The sequence below is a fragment of the Archocentrus centrarchus genome, chromosome 9, assembly GCF_007364275.1.
Source record: "Archocentrus centrarchus isolate MPI-CPG fArcCen1 chromosome 9, fArcCen1, whole genome shotgun sequence".
In the NCBI taxonomy this organism is placed as follows: Eukaryota; Metazoa; Chordata; class Actinopteri; order Cichliformes; family Cichlidae; genus Archocentrus; species Archocentrus centrarchus.
In genome coordinates this window covers 16,999,359-17,021,448 of record NC_044354.1, presented here as the reverse complement: position 1 = coordinate 17,021,448, position 22,090 = coordinate 16,999,359, and the positions used below count along the sequence as shown (strand labels likewise).

The 22,090-nt window shown below is 40.8% G+C and overlaps 1 protein-coding gene across 2 annotated transcripts in view; it reads left to right on the top strand.

The window, feature by feature from the left end:
* Positions 1-9,478: 9,478 nt before the first annotated feature.
* The window catches only part of rhobtb4 (Rho related BTB domain containing 4), a 34,565-nt gene continuing 21,953 nt past the window's right edge, over positions 9,479-22,090 (top strand). Inside the window, exons 1-2 of one of the 2 annotated variants that reach the window (XM_030737170.1) lie at positions 9,479-9,613; positions 10,307-10,437. The gene's annotated coding sequence lies outside the window, so the exon portion shown is untranslated. Of the gene's footprint in view, positions 9,614-9,984; positions 10,237-10,306; positions 10,438-22,090 lie in introns of those variants that run through there. The other variant, XM_030737171.1, reaches the window with a different exon arrangement.

Genomic DNA, 22,090 nt, shown 5'->3' with positions numbered 1-22,090 from the left:
CTTATTACTTTTGACTTTAGGTTTCCAACCACTTTTACTGCTCTTTGAATGATCCAGTTTCTTTGAACCTAACACACATGTGGTAACATTCAATTGAAACAATTTTCTTTTCTTTTCTTTTATAATAAGATTTACTGTTTGTTGTCTTGTTTGTTGTCCTGTAAATTGAAAGTCATAGAATATTTTAACAAGCCTAGCTCTGTAAAAAAAACAAACTTATACATCTTCTTTCAGTCATGTGGCTAAGATGGCAACAATTCTGCTGCTGCTCACAAGTGTCTGTGTCCCATTCTAACTGTTTGGTTAACCATTAAACACTAAAATAAACTTTTAAGTCCTTTGCAAAAATGCATGACGCCACTCAGTACTGGCCCTGCCTCGCCACAGCTTGCAAATTTGCCTCATTGAGCTTCCCTCATCACACTATTTAGCTTATTGAAAAATGGAAAGTGAACACAGAGTCATGCAGACACTAACCATTTAGGTATAGTCCATTATATAACCACGTTTAGTAGGACTGTCCTGACCTCACCACACACACACACACACACACACACACACACACACACACACACACACACACTGCTTGCATATCCCCAGTAACGTCAGTTTGATTGGATGGGTAGGCAACGGGACTTAAAAGCATTAGATTTAAGTAAAATAAACATGATCAGACTCTGCCATCTGCACTGGGATGGCATGGTTGCCTAGCACTGGGCATTGTTTGGCTTGTCTGACGCTGATGTGCTGACGCTGGGATGTGTGCGTGTTTATGTGTATGTGTCCATATGTGCAGATGGCACCAATCAAATGGTGATGGATTCGTCTCCCAAATAAAGTTAGTCTTGTCTCAAATTTGAATCAGCGCGTGACCGTGTGCATGTTTGGGTTTACTTTTAGTGTGTTTGTACAAGGTTTCGTTTTGGCAAATATTTTATTCAAAGAATAACATCAGTGACAGTTTAATTTTATTTGGGATGACTTATTTTAAATCACACTTCAAAACATATTTTAGCATTAAAAATAATGAGACTAAGTCACACTGGTACCGTGCTAAACCACACTTTCAAAGCTGGGCAATTTTAAACCTTTGCTATATGAAATAGATCAAAATTTGGTCACTTGCAATTCCTAAACACCTCTCACCCTCCTCTCATTACCGGAGTGTGGGTGAGAGAGTTATTGAGTCTCAAAATAGAGTCGCAGCAATAATAACAGCAATATCCTGGCAACCCTTATCATTGTGCTCTGTCAGTGAGACTGGTAATAGGGTTAATATGAAAGAGATGAATGGGCATCTTCAGGGCGCTAACGTAATTCACAACACATAAACATCTCCATCAGCTCTCATATGCGTGTTCATTGTCTCTCTGGATGTATAATGGGCATTTGTATTGCTCATGTTGTGAGGACACACATTTGCTTACACAGTCACATTGTGGGGACTCGCCTTCCTTTTGCAAAACAAAGTGCAAGTTGGATTTAGGTTACGTTTAGGATGAGGACTAGGTTTAAGGAAGTAATGGTTACATTTAAGGAAATGAAAATAGGTCAGTCTCATGTCATCTGAAGTGATGGAAACATGAAACTGTCTGGGGGCATGTGGGTACTTGGAAGTTAAGGAGAAAACCTAACAATGAAAATGCGTCATTCAGCAGTTATGTAGTACACTAACTGCAAATCAAGTGATAGTCTAAATCAAACCATCCCAAATGATTCAAATAAAAGCATGTAGCACTTTAAAAAGGCCGCTGTTGTGGGTATGGTTTTTAACATTTTACATTCCCAGTGATTTAATATGTAAATTAAGATTTACATGGTGTCCTTGTTTATGCCAGTGCCAGTGCTACCTTACACAGGCTCATGCGATACAGTATCTGTGTCGCAGCCCAACCCAATCAAGGATCATTTGTTTAGCTCTGGTGTGAATTTGCCATGTGTTCATAAGGGTCACATTAATTCAGGGAGCTTTAACCCTTTATAGGGCAAGTGACTATTTTTGGTCATTTCCACACACTTTGTAAATGATGTCCATCCCGCACCTGAATGAGTTTAAGAAGGATGTGGTCATGAAGAAATGGACTAATGTTGTTTAAAGTTATAAGGTGAATGATGTAATGTTCTAAAAAGGGATTTTGTAATGAATCTGTTGTAATGTTCTAAAATACATGTTCCTTTCACCATATATATGTTTTTATTGTGCACTTCTTGGAATTTTTTTACCACTTATGGGCAAAGAACCAAATATGGTAACTTCATTGACCTTGATTTTATACATGAAAATGAAACACTGAGAAAATGTCAAAAAAGTAAAGGAAGTCTTATGTTCTCCAATAACACTCTAAGGTTGAAATTTTGAATTTCACCGTATATCAGTGAGAGCCCTATGAAGGGTACTCAGTCTATCAAAATAGGATGAAGACTTTTACCAAAACCAGTACTGCAACTTTAAAACATTCTTCATGGTTATTGCAACCCAGCACGTTTACGAGTTTCCAGCAACACATTCTCTTCCTGTTCTGTATGTCAGTGTTAATGCACCGGAACAACAGCTGCAAACATATTCAAGTTGTATGTACATACAGTGTACCACATGTCCACATCTTCAAAACCTCCAACAGTTAATTTCAGACCAATTTAAAATCTAAATGTCTGGTTTCATCTCGCTGTAACTTGCAGTCTTCCTTTTGGTGACAACATAACCAACATAAAGATGCATTACACTATTGTGTATCAATCTGCTTACAGTATGTGTGAGAGAGCAAGGCTGAGAAACAGAGAAACCTCTTGTTAAGTGTAATGTTGAGTTCTCGTTCTCTACTTTATCTGCAGCAATGCCTGAAAAGAAGAAGAAAAATGAGGAGCAATTATTGTTTACATATGAACTGACTCAACGTCTGAAAGCAGGCACCAGTTTCATACATATAGAATAAAAAATATTTCAAACAGAGGATACAGCTTCTCAGTAACTTCTGCTCTCAGTAATACCTGCCCCTACTACCAAGCTGGCCTTCTGCCTTCCACCCAGGACATAGTAAATGATATATGAGTAAACACAAAGTGGCAAATGGAGCAGAAGTACAAACACTGCAATCTGCTTTGTCCTGAGAAAACAGTAGTCCCTTAGTGAAAAATGCAGTTACCCACACACCCTTCCACTAAGATGGTCACCTTCACACCATATGCTGAAGAGGAAACAAAATAGATGACTGTCATTACTCCATACTTTCCTGTACTCCTAATTTTTATTTAGAACCATGAGAACAAAAATCACTAAGATGTTAATAACTCATGAAGATAAAACCCTCTGGTGGAATCTCAAAACTTTAGTTCCCTTTTGAGTGTCATAAGTAAACAAATAAAGGGAGGGGTAAAGAAAGTAAAAAAAAGAAAAAAAAATGGCAGAAAGAGAACGAGAGAGAAAACAAGATCACGGTTTGTCTGTAAAATGCAGCCAATGAATGTCAGGGCAGGGGTAACTGTGCTCATCCCTGTTTCCATGGTGACCTGAATGTAGTGCCGGTGCAGTGACGCCAGTCTGGAGCATTGCGTTGCATGAGCTACACGTGCCAGTGCCCAGCTGACAGCAGTGAGCATATGCCTGCGTCTATTCATAGCACCTGAGTGATGCTCTGAAGGGACACAGGCAGCCTGGAGTTCTGGCCAAAGAGGCCAGGTGCCCAAACCTGGACGAGTACTGACCCCAGACTGAATGCTGCTCCTTGATGGAGGTGGAGGGATGCATGGAGAGAAGGTGCAAAGAACGCACAGTAGGAGTTATGCCATTGCCACTCTCATCTTTGTCCTCACTGGCAAAGTGACCCCGTCCCATCGGTCATCATGAAGAATTACACAAATACCAGCTTTTTTTAGGTTTCTAAACAGATGACATAAGTACAGCATGGTGAATAATAATAATAACAATTATAATAATAACGTATATTTATATAGCACCTTTCGAAGAACCCAAGGGCACTTTTGAAAAGAGTAAAAATAAACAAAAAGGCTGGAGGTTGAAGACCTTGTTGAACAGGTGAGTTTCTTAAAAGAGTCCAGTGACGGGGGGGTTGCAAAGCTCAGTGTGCATATGTGCAAGGCCCACAACAAAAATTTAAAAAGAGGGAAAGTAAAATATTCACAATTTTGATGGGATAATTCTTTAAACTGCCTGGTCAGATACAAAAGTTTAGCATATAAATAGTAATATATGGGACTCTAGTGACCAGAAATCAAGAGAATTTTATGACTGAATCACCAACATTTCTGTCAAATTTTCTTGTCTTTTGTGTACAAATTTGGATTTGTAGACAAAAGAAAAAGATGAAATTATGTTTGCTTGTGAATATAAATATAAATAGTGTTAATACAATAGTATAATATAAAAAATACACAGCACTACATTTAATACCCCCCCCACTCCCCTCCCCTGATGTCCAAGCAGGGGAGGGAGGTGCTGTCCATATAAAACATCTTTTTGACTCAGAAGATAATAAAAATAATCCCGTAATAATTTGGAATTTAAACAGTACGTCTCTTCTGAAATCTCCTGAAATCAAATATTGTATTAGTATGAATCAATAATTGCAGCACATAGTCACATTGTAATATCTTTTCTGTGAATGGCTGCAAACAGTCCTAATTTGCTATCACGACACGGGGTCCAGACTGCGGTATATTTAGCAAGAGTGCTTGAAACACCAAGTCAGTGCCCCTTTTGTGAGCAATTGTTCAAGCTCAATTGGTACTTCTGTAACACTGCTTTGTCTGAGAGATCAGGCTGAAAAAAGCGGAGGCTCTGGGGCAAAGAGAGGCCCATTGTGGTCTGTCAGCACCTAAAGTTAGCTGTCAGTGTGCTGTCTGGTGTCAAAGGCCATTGTGGTTCCTGATGTGCTACAGTGAAGGTACAGAGCTGCTGAGTGTACCTGATCCGAGCAGGACAAAGATGAACTTTTTTTTTGAATGTGTAGCTAGTTGTGTATTTTTTTTTTTGTTTGGGCATATTTTTATGTATTGGTGAGGGGGGGGGGTGCAACACATAGGCAAATTGCATTTGTTTGTAGAATATAGCTGACATGGGACTTTCAGACCTCTGGGTTCAGCAGTTTTCCCATTTAGGAAAGAGACAGACAGAGTGAGAGGTGAACCATGAGGATCCCCTATTATGCCCCTATTGTGCCCATGTAGTTGCATAAATAGTGCTATTGCAGAGGCCACTGGCAATTCAAAAGTGCTGCACAAGATACTTTGAGATAAAGGGTTCGTAGACATGTCTACACCATTATGAAAAGAGGAGGAAAATTTCCCTAATAAAAGCAGAGAAGTTAATAAATTCAATACACATACAGTCCTTCAGCATGCCTTATATACATGTATGTATCCATGTGTAAGGTTTTATGTATCACAACATAATACAAAGTAATCTGGTCTTTACCAGATTTTAAAATTAGTTGAACAACACATGACAAATTACACTGTTTCTTTATTCATTTAAAAAAAAGACAAAATGCAGAAGCAATGTGTGAAAAACAAAATACATCCTTACTGCTTTCATAGGAATTAAGAGTGTGGGTAGCAGCCAGGAGCTGCTTATCAAATGCACTTGATTAACTGGTTATCAGCGAGTGTGACAACCTCTACAAAAACAGACGTTTTAGCAGCCTGGGGTGGTACAGTATGTGTGCAAGAGGCCTGGGAGTTTGATGATTCTGTGTAATATCTTAGCTGTTCCTAGTACTGCACTCTTCTGGATATAGTAGATCTCTGATAAACTGCTGGAGCCACTCTTTCAGTTTGGGGCTTAGCAGTCCTAATGGCCCTGTTACCATTGGGGCCACTTTGAAAAACTTTGATCTCCCCTTGTACCTTCAGCCAATGGTACAGTATGTCTGGTTGGTTGGCCTGCAGCTGCTCATCTATCTGGAACTGAAGTCCCACAGGAACTTAATCTAGTTCTTCTTGACCACCTGTGGCATTATCTTTCACTGGGAGTTGGGGACTTCTAATCCATATGTGGCATAGCTCTTGCATTGCCCCAGTTTGAATCTTATGTCCTGCTACCTGCTACTATGTACTGGGGCACTGCGCGGAATGTGGGACCTGTTGGCTCTGGTAGGCTCCTGCCTCCACGGATCTGGAGCTTACAACCTGTTCTTGTGTTGAGATGATCAGATCCTCTGTGCTATCAGACCCTCTGTGGCTTCTGGCACAGAGTGTCTGTCTTTACCACCATTCAGTCACACTTATCCAATCCAAATAATCAGTGAGTCAATGTCTTGCTGATGTCTCATGTATAGATTGATGTCATCTGTGTACAGGAGATGGCAGCTCACCAATGCACTCCTGTATGTGTACCCATATCCTATCACTGCACTGGAGGGGTCCTTTCACTGTATATATATATATATGTATATATATATATGAGTGTGTGTGTTTGTCATACTAAAAATTATTTGAACCAAAAATTTTAAATTTGATTTCATCAGTCCATAAGATTTGTTACCATTAATTTTTAGTCCAGTTCTTTTGTAATTCGGCCATGTTCTTAAAGACATCACTTTCCAGCACTGCTCATATACTGTGGGAATCACCTTGTTAGTGCAAAAATACTTTTTTCCCCATCAAATTGTGTTTTTGCCACAGGCTGCTAGTAACAAAGAGGCTAAAGATACAATTTAAAATTGGTGCCCTGCTCAGTTGTCTGTTATGAGTAGACACAACACTGATTCATCCCTTGAGTTAGGTGCCTGTTTATGCTTGAATGATTCAGAGGTCAAACATTTCTCTGAAAATGGTCAGGTACAAACACTGGAGTGAAAAGTGTGTGTGTGTGTGTGTGTTTGTCTGTATTACAATTCACAGTAGTGGTTTTTCCGAAGTGTATCCATGTCGTGGCGACAGCATGATATGACACCACCCATCTGCACATATGTGAGCATCTGCTGGCCTCAGCTCGAGGATGGTTGCTTAGGACTTGCATGCATGCTGAGGTAGGAGCAAGTCTGGGCAAGTTCCTTTTTTCCCTTCATAGGACAATAGCAGCTCAGATGCCTGTCTGAGCAGGAGTTTTAGGGAATCTGTGAGAGACAGGGGGCTCTCACACTCTCTCAGTTTCCTGACATTTATGATTTTGCCAAGATGTGCGCATGCACAGAAAAGTCCCTTTCTTATAGAAATGCTGATGAAAGCTGGTGGTGAAATACAGCTCAAACAAACAAGGTTATGCTGAAGACTAAATTAAAGTGATAGTTATTTTTCTTCTTGTGTCATATTGTGCATTACTTTACACACAAACTTATCTGTTTATAAACATGTAATATTTCCAAATTTTATTTAAGTTGATGAAATTGTAATAGTTACAAGGTGGGAATGCTAAAAATTTTTCTTTTCCTTTTGCACAACTTTTTATTCATTTTCATTATACTTTTATAAAGACTGTAATAAAAGCTCCCAATTTAAGCATTTCACATAATGGTATTTAAACAAAGTGAAAATAAAAATCCTGAATCCTCAAGGTTACACAAAGGGACCCAAGTGACATGTTTAGTTTATCTCACCTCCTGCCTTCATGGCTGTTGAAGAAGTGGTTTGTTCCTAGAAGACTGCTGGCTTGTATTATTGGTAAACTAAAAACTAAAATTAGGTGTGGAAAAACAAATGGGTTGACCAACTATATTTCATGGAAAAAAATGTAGAGCACCTAAAATAATACTGTACACACTTAACTAAGCTAAAAATAAAGATATACAGGAAGGGTATTTAATTTATGTGTGTTTTAACGGTCACATTTGTCAGTACAGCTGGAATGAAGAATTATTTGGTGCACGTGTTCACTGAGACCTGGATGTTCATTGAGAGTCTGCTGCCTTTACTGTGTTTGGTTTTCTATTGGAATATTTATTCTTAACTTTTTAGCTCTTGCACCTGGCAAATACCTCATACAATAATTCTAATACTAATAACACTAATGAAACAAACCGAACAGCTGGGATAGGCTCCCAAAAGGTGGCTATACAGGACTTCACAATAGTGCTCTGCAGCACCTTATTATCCACCCAAATAGTTTCAAAGCTGGGTAGGTAGGGAAAAGAATACAAACAAAGGTGGAAACACAGTTTGAGTCGAGTCCTTATTGTGAATTGTATAATGTTATGTAACCTTCCACAAACAGACTGGTTCAGGTGGATATGTTGAAGTCAGCTGTGTGGCTGACTGAGCAAAGAGAATCTGTATTCAATCTATGAGACTTCAACTGCCCAACTGTCCTGTTTATTGTTTGTTTTCAATTCAGTAACTCACTCATATTTTTAAGGCGGCATTCAAAGAAAAGCATATTATGGTTCCTCGATGCCAATTCAACCAACAGTTCAAAATAATAAACTAAACAACCTAATTTGAATCCTTTTTCTAAGACATGCTAGAAGTCTTTGTGATACATACATGCACAGGTTCCCCCCGTTAGCTTTGTTCCTGTAATAACTGAATATAGTCTAAAGTACAAGTCATCCTGTAGATCTGCACATACTGCAGAAAGCCTATGTAATGTAGGGGACAGCTAACCTAAGCAGTAATTCTGTTTAAGGTATCTTTAAAAAAAAAAAGTCTTTGTCAAACATGACTAGAGGCCATCTTGCTCTTCAACTACAACACCCAATATGGGAAATATTTTATATGTTTTCAAGATAATCTATGAGGAGTTAGAAATGCATTAAAAATTCAAAAGACTGTGTGATAGGGTGTAAAGTGGAAGAGGAGCTTGGACCCTTTAGTGCCCTTCACTCTATGTTCAGGGATCAAACAAAGCATCTAACTTTGAACCTCACCTTCATTTTGATGCAGACTGCACACCTGTAAGTTTTAGAACCGCATCATGCACTGATGCAATGTTTTTATTGGTAGTATTTATTTATTTGTGTACAATTCCAAAGTGGGCTTGTTTTTTTTCCATGTTATGAAATGTTTAAAAATGAGATTTAATTGACTTTTTAGTAGTTTCCGTGTTAGATTAAGAATTATACCACAATACAAAAGCAGCACTTTGTGAGTGGTCGCAGTCCATGAACATAACTATGAAGATATGAATTAAAGCACCCAGATGCTTGTTGTGTTGACATTTTTTTTCCGAGACTGAAAATGATAAGACACACACATCACTCCAAAACTCATAATCACAAGGTGAAATCTATGCAAGCCACGCTGTCACGGTTGATCAAAACGATAAAGAAAGCATGGCTACAAACTCACTATTCAGTACATGAGACACAGAGATATAAGGCATGGCTCCTCTAAACGTAGCCATTTTTCCCCCCTTAAGAAGAGGGTGGATGTTTTACTACCTCTTCACCCTGCGAGCAGTCTGGCTCGTAGGCTGGCACTCGCTCTGCTTTATGAATGGATGGGTGTGGCGCTTGTGACAAGCGGTGATGCAGTCGTCCCAGCGCTCGTTGATAAACGCTGGCGTGCTGTCCGTGCAGGATGGTTTTGAGTGAAGCACAACTGGGTTCTGCCACCGCTTGGGAGAGACAAAGCGGGAAGGAAAGGGGAGGATAGGAGAGAGAGGGAGACAGCGCCGACAGCCTACTCCCCAGCGAGGACCAAACTTCAGGAGAGGAATTTGGTGAGATGGGGGACTAAGATAAAAGTGAGGGTGCGATTGAATAAAGGGAAAACGGACTTTTACATAGGGACGTGCTGTTTTCTTAAAGGCGCATTTACGAAAGAACTAATAGGAATCATAATAGATTAGATTAAATAAAATTGGACAGATGCGATGAAGATGAAATGTATGCCAGAGACCCTCGTACGCCTGTGACGTAAAGTCTGATATTTGAGGGGAAAAAAATAAAATAGACTGGTTCAGCCAAGATTCTGATGTGTAAAAACAGTCAGACAAAAGAAAGTCGAGGCAAGGTTCCCCTCCTCCATGTGTTCCCTCCTTGTAGGTGTGACAGAAACAACAAAGGGACGTGGAAAAACTCGCATCAGGACCACAGGCTCACAGCTACCCAGACAGATCCCAGAGCACAATAGCAGGGGTCTGCAAACAAGAGCATGTCTGCAGGTTTTGCAATATGCAGCAGTCTCCGTGTAATTACATTCCTCCTGGCGTCTCTCGGCTACAACAGTCGGGAGTATTTTTCTTCTGTCAGCTCTGGCAGATCTTTACCAAACAAGAAACGAAGCCGATAATTTGAGGAATTTCAAGTCCGGGCTGAACCGAAGGAGCGAGTGTTGAAGCTTGTGAGTTATGATCAGATGTTGTCATCCAGAGGAATGCTCTGAAGTGATCGCATTTGTTTGTGCCTTGCAGTTTAATGGGGAGAAGCGAGAGACGAGAGCTGCCCAGAATAAACCGAACGGAAAAGAGCAGAGGAGAGGTGTGAACTTAAAGTGGACGCCGAGGGGAAAGAGACCTGAACTGATTATAGAAGCATTTCAAAGGTAGGAGTTTACGGGGATTGTTGCACATACTATGCGTATTACCATGCCATTTAATCTGTATGCTCGCTACAGAGCACTTCGCAGTGCAGACCACATGTGGACAGACAGCAAGGGGTTGCATAACGGTTCAGTTAGTTTGGGCCGTTCGGTGTTTTGCGCTTATCGACATATCTCAGACTGAACTAGAATAGCCTCCTTTTTGAACTTCTCCAAAAGCTTTTTGGGAGATTACATAAGTTATCTTAGAGGAGGTGTACTGGACAAGCATTTGGCGGGTGCTATTTGCAAACTAATTGAAGCTTTACTTAATCTTTTTAGACCAGTCTCAAATCAAAATGGATAAAAGCAACATGGGGTGGATCCCTTTAATTCCACCAAAATAAAAATTTTGCACAGCACTGATAAAAGTTATGGGACTTCACCAGAAGGGATAGTTTTCAGTCTGTTATGCTGTTTCTTTCTCCTTCTAAATTATAATGATATAGGCTATACAATCAATTTCTAATATAAATTACTTTTTATGGATATCTTAAGGTGAATACTGTAGCCTACTGTACATTACGCAATCAATATCCACTCGTGCCAGCATAACTACACACTCATAACTCACACTCTTCCCACTTTTTTTGTGGGAATTTAAAAAAAAAAGCTGCATGGATCATTTTGTTTAGCTGTGTCTACTCTAATCTCAGTTTCTTCTGCCATATGGCGATGTTCCAAGCAATTGCTAGTTTGCTTAGGTTGGTTAAATACAGAATTGCATATCTTAACCACCTGCAGCCTGGATACGTCAAGTCAAGCTTGAAAGACTAGCTGAAGAATGGAGTTACTCAGTGTCTACAGAGCCAAACAGTGGTAGCTACCGTTACTGGCCAAAGCATGGGAAGAAAATGAGTATTTCTGACAACTGAAACACCCACCCTTTATCATCCACGTCAGAAGAGCAGTGAAAATATGGTGAGTGTGGGGATTGTGTGACAAAGTTGACATTAGTTCCTCCACTTTTCCCTCACTGCTCTGTTTTTCTCTCAGCTGTGGAATTTGAACCGCTCTCCCTTTTGGGGTGAGGCCCTTCCCTGTGTCTGCCCCTGCTCAGAGGAGTAGGTTGTCTCCGTAGAAGCTGGGAATATGTGTGTGCATGCGTGTGTGTGTGTGTGTGTGTGTGTGTGTGTGTGGGTAACTGGGGCTTTCCAGTAGAGTTGTGCACTAAACATTCTTGGCTGCTGGGATGGCCGACCAGTGCGCCAAGTCCACACAGCTGGGAATCGTATAAGAAGAAGTGTCTTTGTGTGAGCTGGGCAATATGACACACATGCACGATCACATGCACGCACGCGCTGATACACAGAAACAAAACACATAGATAGACTGCCTCAAGCCTGCACCTCCCCTCAATAGAATTTGAATGACTGGCAACTGTGAGATGCGTGCATGTGTTACATGTACAAGATGAAATTTGGTAATAAAGTGATGCACATATATGTACATTTGTGGAAGCTGACACAGGCATTTACACAGAAGGGAGAAAATATAACAGAGACTCAGTCATCCTGCTACACTGTCTTCTTTTTGCAGCACCACATGATGTTTGTCCTTTTTAGTAAGTTTTGGATAGAGAAAACATGGTGGTGGTGGTGGTGGGATGGGGGGGGGGGGGGGGGGGGGGGGGGGGGGGGGGGGGGGGGGGGTGTAAGAGAAGGGATTGTGCTGGTGATGCCAGTTGTACAGTTTAGTTCTTATTGGCTGCTTCTCTGGTTGTTGTTGTTTTTTTAAACGGGGTGTCAGTGAGCAAAGAATGTGTATGAAAGAGCAGAACGCAGTGAGAACGCTTGAAGGAAGAACATAGGCCTTGTGTGCTGAGAGAAGAGAAGAGAAGCAGATTGTGTGAAATGAATATATGAGAAATTGAGCTGGAGAGAGTCGAATGAGGGAGGGGAAAGGAGAGCCGATCTTGAAGAAGAGGGACACGGAGGGGTTTCGGCTGCGGAGGAAATTAGAGCAAAGCTGACTGAGGGAGTGAGAAAGAGAGATTGTAAGGGAGCCCTGTTACATGTTATTATAAACATCATCAAATCTGTCCTATTCACTCTTCTCTGTTTGAACCCAGAAGATGGTAAAGGAAGGATTTCATTAGAATTAAAAAAAAAAAAAAAAGAAACTGCTAACAAGATAATCTATTCAGGGGTGAAGAAAGGCTCTTCTTACTCTGAAAAATAATAATAAAAACACAAACAAAATACTCCTTTAGAAATGATCTGTTTCCACATGTTGAACATCTTTTATGTCTTATGATAATCAGCTGTACTGTGTCCCTAGCACTCCCTGTTTTCACTGTACTTTGAGTGTGAGTTGGTCTGATTGTCTTTACAAACTCCAGCTGCTCTTCTGAACTGCGGGGAGCCAGTAAAAGTAATCACAAAGCAATTTTTGTACATAAAAGTACATGTCTACAATATATCATGCATGCAGGAAGTAAAACACACCTTTACAAGGCCAGAGAGCTTGTGTGTGAGGGAATATGTTTTTGCAGTGAGAGATTTGGATAAGAAGGCGTTGTATCATCAGCAAGGACAGACCAGGGGGAGGACAGGACAACACAACCATGCGACAGGCGATAAGAGAGCCAGTTGAATTCAAAGAGGGTGACTTCGTCCATTTGTGGCTGGCTCAGATAGCTCCAGGCTGGACTGAGGCCAGGGGCTGACAGGGGTTGTGTCTAGAGATGCGGGATCGCTGCTCTGATAGGGATACATATTACACAACATCACTGTTGACAGAATACGATGAAGGTTTTCTATTACAAAGGTTTTATGCAGCAAAAAGTTGTTTCATTCGTTGGTATGGTTGCAGTGGTCAGTGATTTTAGATCATAATAATAAACTAACAAAACTACACAGTTTTGTGTCTTGTCTGATTATATGTGCCTCGGATTCAGTGTCTGACATTGCTGTACACCATCACCTGCAGAAAACTCTGCCCAGCACTGCATTGTGTGGCTCCGCAATGACAGATCATCAGCCATCTGAGACAGGTCAGGGTCACCTATTTAGAATTACAGCTGAAGAGAAAAAAAAATGGTTGGTGGACTTAAAATAGCCTTGAATTATCAGTGGCTCTAGGATTACCAATATGCAAACACACAGCTTGTTATATAGATTTACACTCCTTAACCCATGCTATAGTCAACAATGCTCTCTTTAATCTCTCTATTTTATCATATCTCTTACTCCTTGTGACCTGTTGTACTGTTTCTATTTTGTTGTGTGGAAACTTGGGTGCGTGTGTGTCTGCATGTGCATCCAGGAAAGGATGGCCCGTTATACTCCAGAGACCAAGTGGCACCATTTGGTGGCCTGGCTCTACTGCATCTCTATTTATGTTCATGCTTGTGTTGCAATTCTATGTATCATGGTATTACAGCTCTATCACTGCGACAGCTACATCTTCCTGTCCAACTGTCTATGATTATGCATGCATATTTTTGTACGTGTGCAATACTGTGTGCAATTTGACCCCTGGAAGTCTTTCTTTAGCATCTGCTCCTCTCATTTGTGTCAGAAAGCCGATCACTTTTGGTGAACTGGCTCCAAAGTCATATGACTGATAAAATGCCAACAAGATTTTGCGTATGTGTGTGTGTGTTCTGCAGTAAAAGATATATATCACAAGTGGTTGTCTCTTGGCTATCAGTGTATATTGGTAGTTGTGTGTATATATCTGTATTGTAGCCATTTGTGGAGTTGGATGGGTGTGGCTGCCTCCAAGTATTCCCTGCAGCACCTCCCATGTCTGAATGGGCTCGAGCAGCTCCATAAATCTGGTTTGCGTTGCTCACACAGTGTCTTTCATTTTCAACGCCTGTGAGCCTTGGTTCTCTGTCTCCTTATCTTCCTGTTTGTTTTCATATCTTTCCTGTCTGTCTATCCATTCATAACAGCAATTTGGCTTTCATTAACTATGAATGGAAAAAAAAAAAAACACCCAATTATCACCTACGGTGCCAGAGGCCCTCCTTGGGTGACAACAAGTGATGTAAAGAAGAAGAGTTTCCCTGAAGTTTCGTAGACACTGCCTTCGACTCACTGCTTGTTTTAAAGAGGACACTTTAGTCAGTCTAGCAGTGCTCCCATCACAGGGATACATCCAAAAATCTTTTAATGCAGCCAAACTCAAAATGCACAAATATAGACACAATGACTCACACAGTGAAGCTTTTGAACTCCCAAACCCCACATTTCCAAACCACACTGTATAGACATAAACAAACTGACACATGCATACAGTATTTGTCTCGCCTAGTAAGAAGCCGAAGGCAGATTTTCAGAGAAGGGAACACCCAAGGGTGCCGTTCCTGCTAATCTGGGTCGGACCAGTTTCAGTCTTGGCCAGGGCACCCGGGAAACCACAGGATTTTAATCTATAATTTTGCTCATGCTTTATGCGGTTGGCTCAATTGAAGGCGTCTCCTTGCACGTCTGTTTTGACACGTACACACTCTCATCCCGAGATCGCCCACCACGTGTCATTTATTCGAGGGATGCCCAATTTTTTGCTGTCTCAGAATGATGCAGCACGACTGACTGACGCTCTCCCGGCTCTCCCTCCGTCTCTCTTTCTCACACAGTCCAGCACGCACACCAGAATGGATTAAACAGATATGATAACTGATCGTAGCAAACTCGGTGTCTGCAGGACTGTGGTCTCTGTGATTGGTTTCCTCATGAAAATCTGAAATTGACTCACCACATATTATGTGGTGTGGCTAGACATTTTAGGCCATGTTCTATTTTTAGTTATTGCATTTGCAGGGACCTTTTCCTTAATTGAAATCTATTGAGGGGAAAACACAGTGAAACACAGAGTCATGTAGGTTTTTTTCTTTCATTTTTTTTTTTTTTTTACCCACAAGATAATAAGCATCAGATACAGCAGATCGAAAAATACAATTTAAGGTTAGGATGGTAAAATCTGGTTTATCCTCTGCGGTCATCTTAAAGCAGACAGTTTGGAAATTGTTGCACTGACTGGAAATGAATGCTCTCTCTTTGTTTCTGTCTCTTTCTCCCATTGGAATACATCACCAGAGTTAGCATAAATATTTAATCATTTTATTATCATCATTCCAACTTAATGGCCTATGATACTTAATAGCAATGTGCTCAACAATAACAGAAGCCAGGTAATGCAGAAATATTGACTTCCTGAGTCTTGTTAAGCCCCATTATGGTTTTCTGGTCAGCTGTGTATTACTTTCTTCCTGGGATGATAATCAAGTATACAGTGCATATATGTTTAGAGAGAATCTCATTGTACTTCAGCTAAACATTCATCTATTTGAAATGACCTGTGTCCACGAGTGGTCGGGATTAGCTGGTATCAGAAGTAGTGCAGCATCCAAAAGTACCTAACCCCATGCCCTTAATCAAGTGATTAAAACTTGTGTGGCTGCAGCTTAGCAAATTAATGACATGTGGTCACAGTGCGTGGCGATTATTGCGTGCTGGTTCTATCACCAGGCCATGGCACAGCAGTGTGGAAATAAAAAAAAATAAACAAACAGAAAAAAAACCCCAGCAAAACAAAAAAAAACACTAATATAGATTTTTCCATCACTATTTTGGGATGCCTACTGTACACTGTGTTTCAGCTTTGTTTGTGTGCACACATTTGCTCCCTTGTTTAATGACATTCCTACATTTGGAGATTGCATGATGACCTTCATTGTGATGCAGTCGATTCATTGCTTTTAGGTGAAAATCATATCTCTCCATTTGATGAGTTTTGAGATTTCAGGCCAGTTGAAGGATTACATGTCTCCTGCACTGCCTGAGAAAATGCTTTGACCACTTAGGATCATAAAACCCACTCAAATCCCATTGAATTAAAATTAAAAAAAAAAAATGCTTTACTGTCAAGATAAATGCTTTATCTGTGAGATGCAAGGGTTTCACCAAACAACTGGTTTGTTTGGTTTTTTTTCCAAGTCTAATACAATGTGAGGAACTCAACAAAGCCGCACAAATAGACAAACAACGTGCAAGTAACAAAGTAAACACAAAGTAACAAAGTAAACACAACAAAGGGCCTTCCTGTTATGCCATGGTATTCTGTAATGTGGTTATCAGTCTGTTTCTGAGTATCCCTCTGATTTTTGCTGTTTACACTTATGTTCTTCCCCTCCCTTCTGTTATCTTGTCTGCTTCTTTATGTAAGCAAGTGTCTTTCAAATAGAGGCAGATGGATAATGGTATAGCCTGGTAGCAATTTGAATATTGCAGGAAAAATGGAAGTGAGGGTGAAAATGTATAACATATCAAACATCAGCATTTTACATTAACACACACTTATAAAATATTTGACAAGGATCCTTCGGTTTTGATATGAGAACACACATATTTATATGTTTTACTATTTAATACATTAAATGCTAAACATAGCAACTGCTACAATTTCAGTTATTAAAAGAAAACAATGAAAATTCATTATCTGACACATTCGACCTGTGGTATGGGGTATCATAGGTAGAATTTCCTTAACTGTGGTGGTCACAAGCCAATTATAATTCATGACTATAATTGTGATTTAAGAATCTCTGATACACAGTACTTTGCAGTGTGAGCGGGGCTGGTGTACCGGCTTTGTGCGGTGTAATCCCGGCGGGGCTGCAGTTCTGCTTTTCTGTGCCAGACTGAAGTCCAGAGGTGTTTGTCTTGGCTTCGTTCTCTGTTTGATCAGGCTGTTTTGAGAATACTGACTGACCTGTGCTCAAGCCAAATACATCTCTCTCCTCACAACTTTAGCATTTCCTTTGCCCCTGCCCCTTCTTGGCCCTATTGTCCCACCGAACTTTGAAACATTTAATTTGATGTTAATTTTTTTTAAATTCTTAAACCTAGCAGTTTGGAACTTTCCTGTTTTGTTCATGTATGAGATTAAAAAAAGAAATTTTTTTCTTCTTTCTTATCATGTAGCACCCCCCCCGCACTCTTTTCCTGTTACTTGTATGATCTCAACTCCAGTTTAAAGTTTACTCTTAAATATGGCTCAGATACGTCACTAATGCTACTAACTTCACCACAGGTGGCAGGAAAATGGCAAGGCCCACTTATGGAATGCATGTGTTGTGGGTAAAACTCCATCCTTTGATCTGCTGTAAAGTGCTGGTCAATAACACTCTTAAAGGTGCTGTGTAGCTGTAACAACCTTCACTCACAGAGCATTATAGCAGGGTCAGTTGAGGTTGACATATACTAAATATTTTCCCTAAAAATATTGCGAAACACTAAATGCTTTCACAACAAATTTCATTTTGCAATGTATCGTTCATTTCTGCTGTTTGGTAGCATTTTCTCTTTTCCTGCCAATATATGGTCCAAATAATGTTGTTACTGCAGTGACTATCAACAAGGCAGCCATGGTCAACCACAGTTACGTACTCAGTAAATACCAGACTTTAGTCCCACTCCATTTGATAAAAGGAAAAAAAAAAAGCCTATCTTGGACTTGTAATTTCACACTAGTGTTCAGCAGCTACTCGGGTGGAAAAAAAAAAGGAATTGTAAAACAAGAATCTCTTTAGGCAAATACACCAACAGAAGTGTTATGCTCACACCACCAAACCTGTTTAATGTGTGGCATTTGTTCTTTTAATCTAAATCTAAATTCTAAATTCTGCCCTCAGCTTCTGAACTTACTCCAGCTCTGGTCCTACTTCCCTCCCTGTCTCCATCCCCATTTCCGTATCTGACTCTGTGTCATTCCTTAACCTGATTCTCACACCCCAGTTTGAAATCATTTCCTGCTGGCCACCTGACCTAAGCACCTAACTCATCTCCACTTGTGTAATATCCTGATACCTGCACAGCCAATGAATCCTAAAGACCCTAATTGGCTTAGCCCTTACTTTCCATGGTAACTAAATTGGTCTTTTAATTTATCAGAGCATAATATATGCTCTATTTATCATAATCTAGTAATTAGGCCTCCTTATGGGTCAACCTTTGCTCAGGTTTTGTGAGAGAGCCTGTTAACTGCGCTCAAATAGAAAACTGTCTGTCTCTGCAAAAGCGAGAATCTCCAGGTTGTAGAGACATGTTTAGGTTAGAAATACTGCTAATTTTCCAGCAAAGTGAACTATCCCTTTAAGAGTTTGGACCAGCAGCTGAAGAGAGCCTTAATAAGATTACCCCTGGCACTTGACAGCCACAGCTTAAGAGGCACCTCTGTTGACCTGTGCGTCTCTGTCCAGCTGAGAATGTGCATGTGCATTTGTTTGTGTTCATATATGATCCCAAGATTGTCTTTTTAGAGATTTGGAGAGCCCGTTTATCTGTCTCTGCACGTACTCCTGTGAAGCTGAATTGAAGTAAAAGTCAGCTTTTTGGGGTACACATGTATATGTTTATCTGTTACTGCATGCTCTCGAGCACAAGAAGGCGTGCCTGTGCAACCTCAATCCCCTGAAGTCAGAATTCAGGCAGTACATAACTTCTAGGGCAGACGCTCAGGCTGTCTTTATCGCAGAACATTTGTGCCACTCAAGAATTTAAAGCATCCACTTTAACTCTTCTGTATGCCCACCTTGTCTATCCCTCACCGCTGCTTTGTCTCAGCCTGTGATTTTGGATAAAACAGGCTTACAGGAAAGGATTTTAAAACAAACAAACAAAAAAATCCTGCACAAATAAAGCCCATGGAATCACTGGAATTTGCCACTAAAGTGTTTTTTACTTAGAACTAAGCACTAGGTGCTTGAGGACATGCCAAAGACACTGTATCCACAGGGAGAGTTGGGTAACTGGATATGAATATGAGCTGCTGGTGGCTGTGGTGAGCTGTGTTAATGGTGGCTGTGGTTGGGCGTGCTAGATGCTGCATAACTCTAACTGGGTCGTTTTGGCTGCTAGTTGAGGACAGTGAGGAATATGCACCACCGTGTTCTTATTCACTCCAGGCACTTCATTGGGAAAGCCAAGCACCACACTGCGAAACATTTAATTTGGCATTAATATCATAATCAGAGGTCTGTTTATTCTCAGGCAGACAGCAGGCAGTTAAACAAAGAGACCTTCCCCTCTCTCCCCACAATAAACCCTCAGCGGCGCTGCCCTCCTCCTCTTTCCTTTTCCCAGCCTTTGGCCATGACCTCAAGACTCTTCACATTCCCGACATATTCCACCATCATGGCCCATCAGCATCAGCAGCACAAAGTTGACCTGGAAATATATCTGTATTAAAGTCATTGAACATTTATCTGCAGCCAAGCATTCAGACTCAACAAGCTGACAGTCTGCATGTTATGACACTGGGGGAATAAAAGCTGCAGACAAGTATGTCAACAGGAAGTTTTACCTCTTACAGTACATGTGGAACTTGAACTGCAGTTTAACAGCTCGCACCCCCCCAATCATAACTCATTAATCTATATGGCTATTCCAGACACTGAGTGTTTTTTTGTTTTTTTTAAATTAAACATTTAATAGTCCATAATATATTTTGAGCAGTCAATCGCAGCCTTCTTGTAAGTTTTTTCTTTTTCAGTCACAAGCAGTGCACTTGTCACTTGTCTTCATTAGGATGTAATAAAGCAACAACCACTGGTCACGCGTAATTTTCAAGCTGACTCAAGATAAGGCATACTGCTGATAACTTAGCAAGTAAACAATACCCTCAGCCTCTCGCTCTCTCTCACTTCCTCTTTTGCGCTCTTGCCCGTCTGCCTCATTTTATACTTTCTCTCAGGCCTTATCTAGCGTTAAATGTTTTTCACGTAAACTCACACTGTGCCATCGCCCATCGCCAAATAGGCCGGCTGTTACAAAACACACGCGATTTCATGCCAGGGTGCCGGCTCTGGCAACACTCAGCCGCTTCTCCACGCCACTGTGTGCATGCGTGCATGTGTGTGTGTGTGTCTGTGTTATATGTGCAAGGGAGAGAGGAAAAAAGAGAGACAGAGCTTGACAGTGGGAATGAAAAAGAGACTGACATATCTGAACTTATGAGTATTTTTTTCAGCATTTTCCCACCATTGATCATGTAGGAATGCCAGTTTCCCACAAGCTCATTTCACTCACTTCCAAGTTACTCCACTTTCACCTTTGACCTTTCATTTTTGAATTTTCTTTCCAGAGATGCAAATATTACATTTGTTTTTCTTATCCCCCCTGTGAAACTAAATTATATGACAAAAATCACCCTGCCAGACACACAAGATAATGTAATGTTTGCAGGCGTGTGTGTATGTGTGTGTGCGTGTGCGTGTTTGTGTGTAAGTCCGGACTTAAGGTAGAATTTAATCTTTGATATCGTTATCAGTTCCAGGGTGATGGTGGACTGTTTGCAAGACCCACTGCAGCTCTGACCTACTTGTGTCAGAGAATAGGCTGCATCTACACTGTTTTTTTGTTGAGAGTGTGTGTGTTTGTTAGAGCTTCGGAGGGTGTGCGTTTAAAGTGAACTCTGTGTGGACACAGGGAGTGTGAGAAGCTGGGTGTTTTGACAGCTTTAGAACAGCTCCAGTACAGTGCTGGGGCAGGGGGTGAGCAGGCCTGTTGGATCTATGAGTGAGCAGTGAGGGTGAGAATGAGGTCAGCGAAGGAGTGGACAGGAGGGGACGAGATGAGGGAAAGAATATACGACCAAAAATGCTCTTCGGCCACAGTGAATTTCTTTATAATGAATAAATATCTGAAATGGATCCATCTGCACACAAACTGAATGCATGATGAACGACAAGGGCACATTTTCAAGATGGAAGTACTAGGAAGAAAAATCATATCTTGATATACAGAATGTGCATGTTTGCAGCCTATTGATTCGAAAACTTAAACAACATTAATTATATCTAAATAAATGAATTGAAACATGTCAGTGCTTCAGTAAAACCAGAGGAACGCTAAATACACTGCAGACAAAACTGAGCATTTGTCCAAGCAGCAAGACACCTCTTGCTGAAGTAGTCGTGCCAAAGAATGATCTCAACCCATTCTCCCAACTTTAATCTCACCAAAGTGTAAAAGCTATGGGAGTAGACTTCCCACACAGTTAATAAAAGAGCCATGAAGCTCGTTAACAAAACGCACTCCTTTTTGTACTACTGTAGCTGAATGGGGCCAGACATCACCTCAGACTGTGCTGCTTAAGAGTTCTCTCACAAGTGCACCTCTCCAAAAAAAATCCCCCAAAAAACAGGGGGGGGGGGGGGGGGTGGTGGTGGGGTGCTGCTTCTCCACATTTCTAAGCCCTCTCTGTCCGAGTGGTGTTGAACCCCTGCTTTCTCCAACAGCATTCCAGCCCATCTTTCATGCTGTTTCATTGTGGCCATGCCAGCCAGGTCAGGGGGCAGTATTTTCTCAGGGCTTCAAGACAACATTGGAAAAATAGATATAAAATATACAATCTTACTACTTGTGTCTTTTTGGTGTTGGTGCTATGTGCATGTTGTGCGAGAATGTACATGAAACAAACTTTTTGTTAAAATTTAGTATGCAGTAACTGCTGCACAAAGCTTCAGTAATAAACTGTTCTTTTCTTTAAAAAGCTTCATTTAACTCAGTCTGGCCATATGGTGTGAATCCCACAGCTGATCCGGAGTAGGAGCTGTATATAAGATGTAAGCCGCTGCTGAAGTGGCTTTGAGTGACAGCACTGA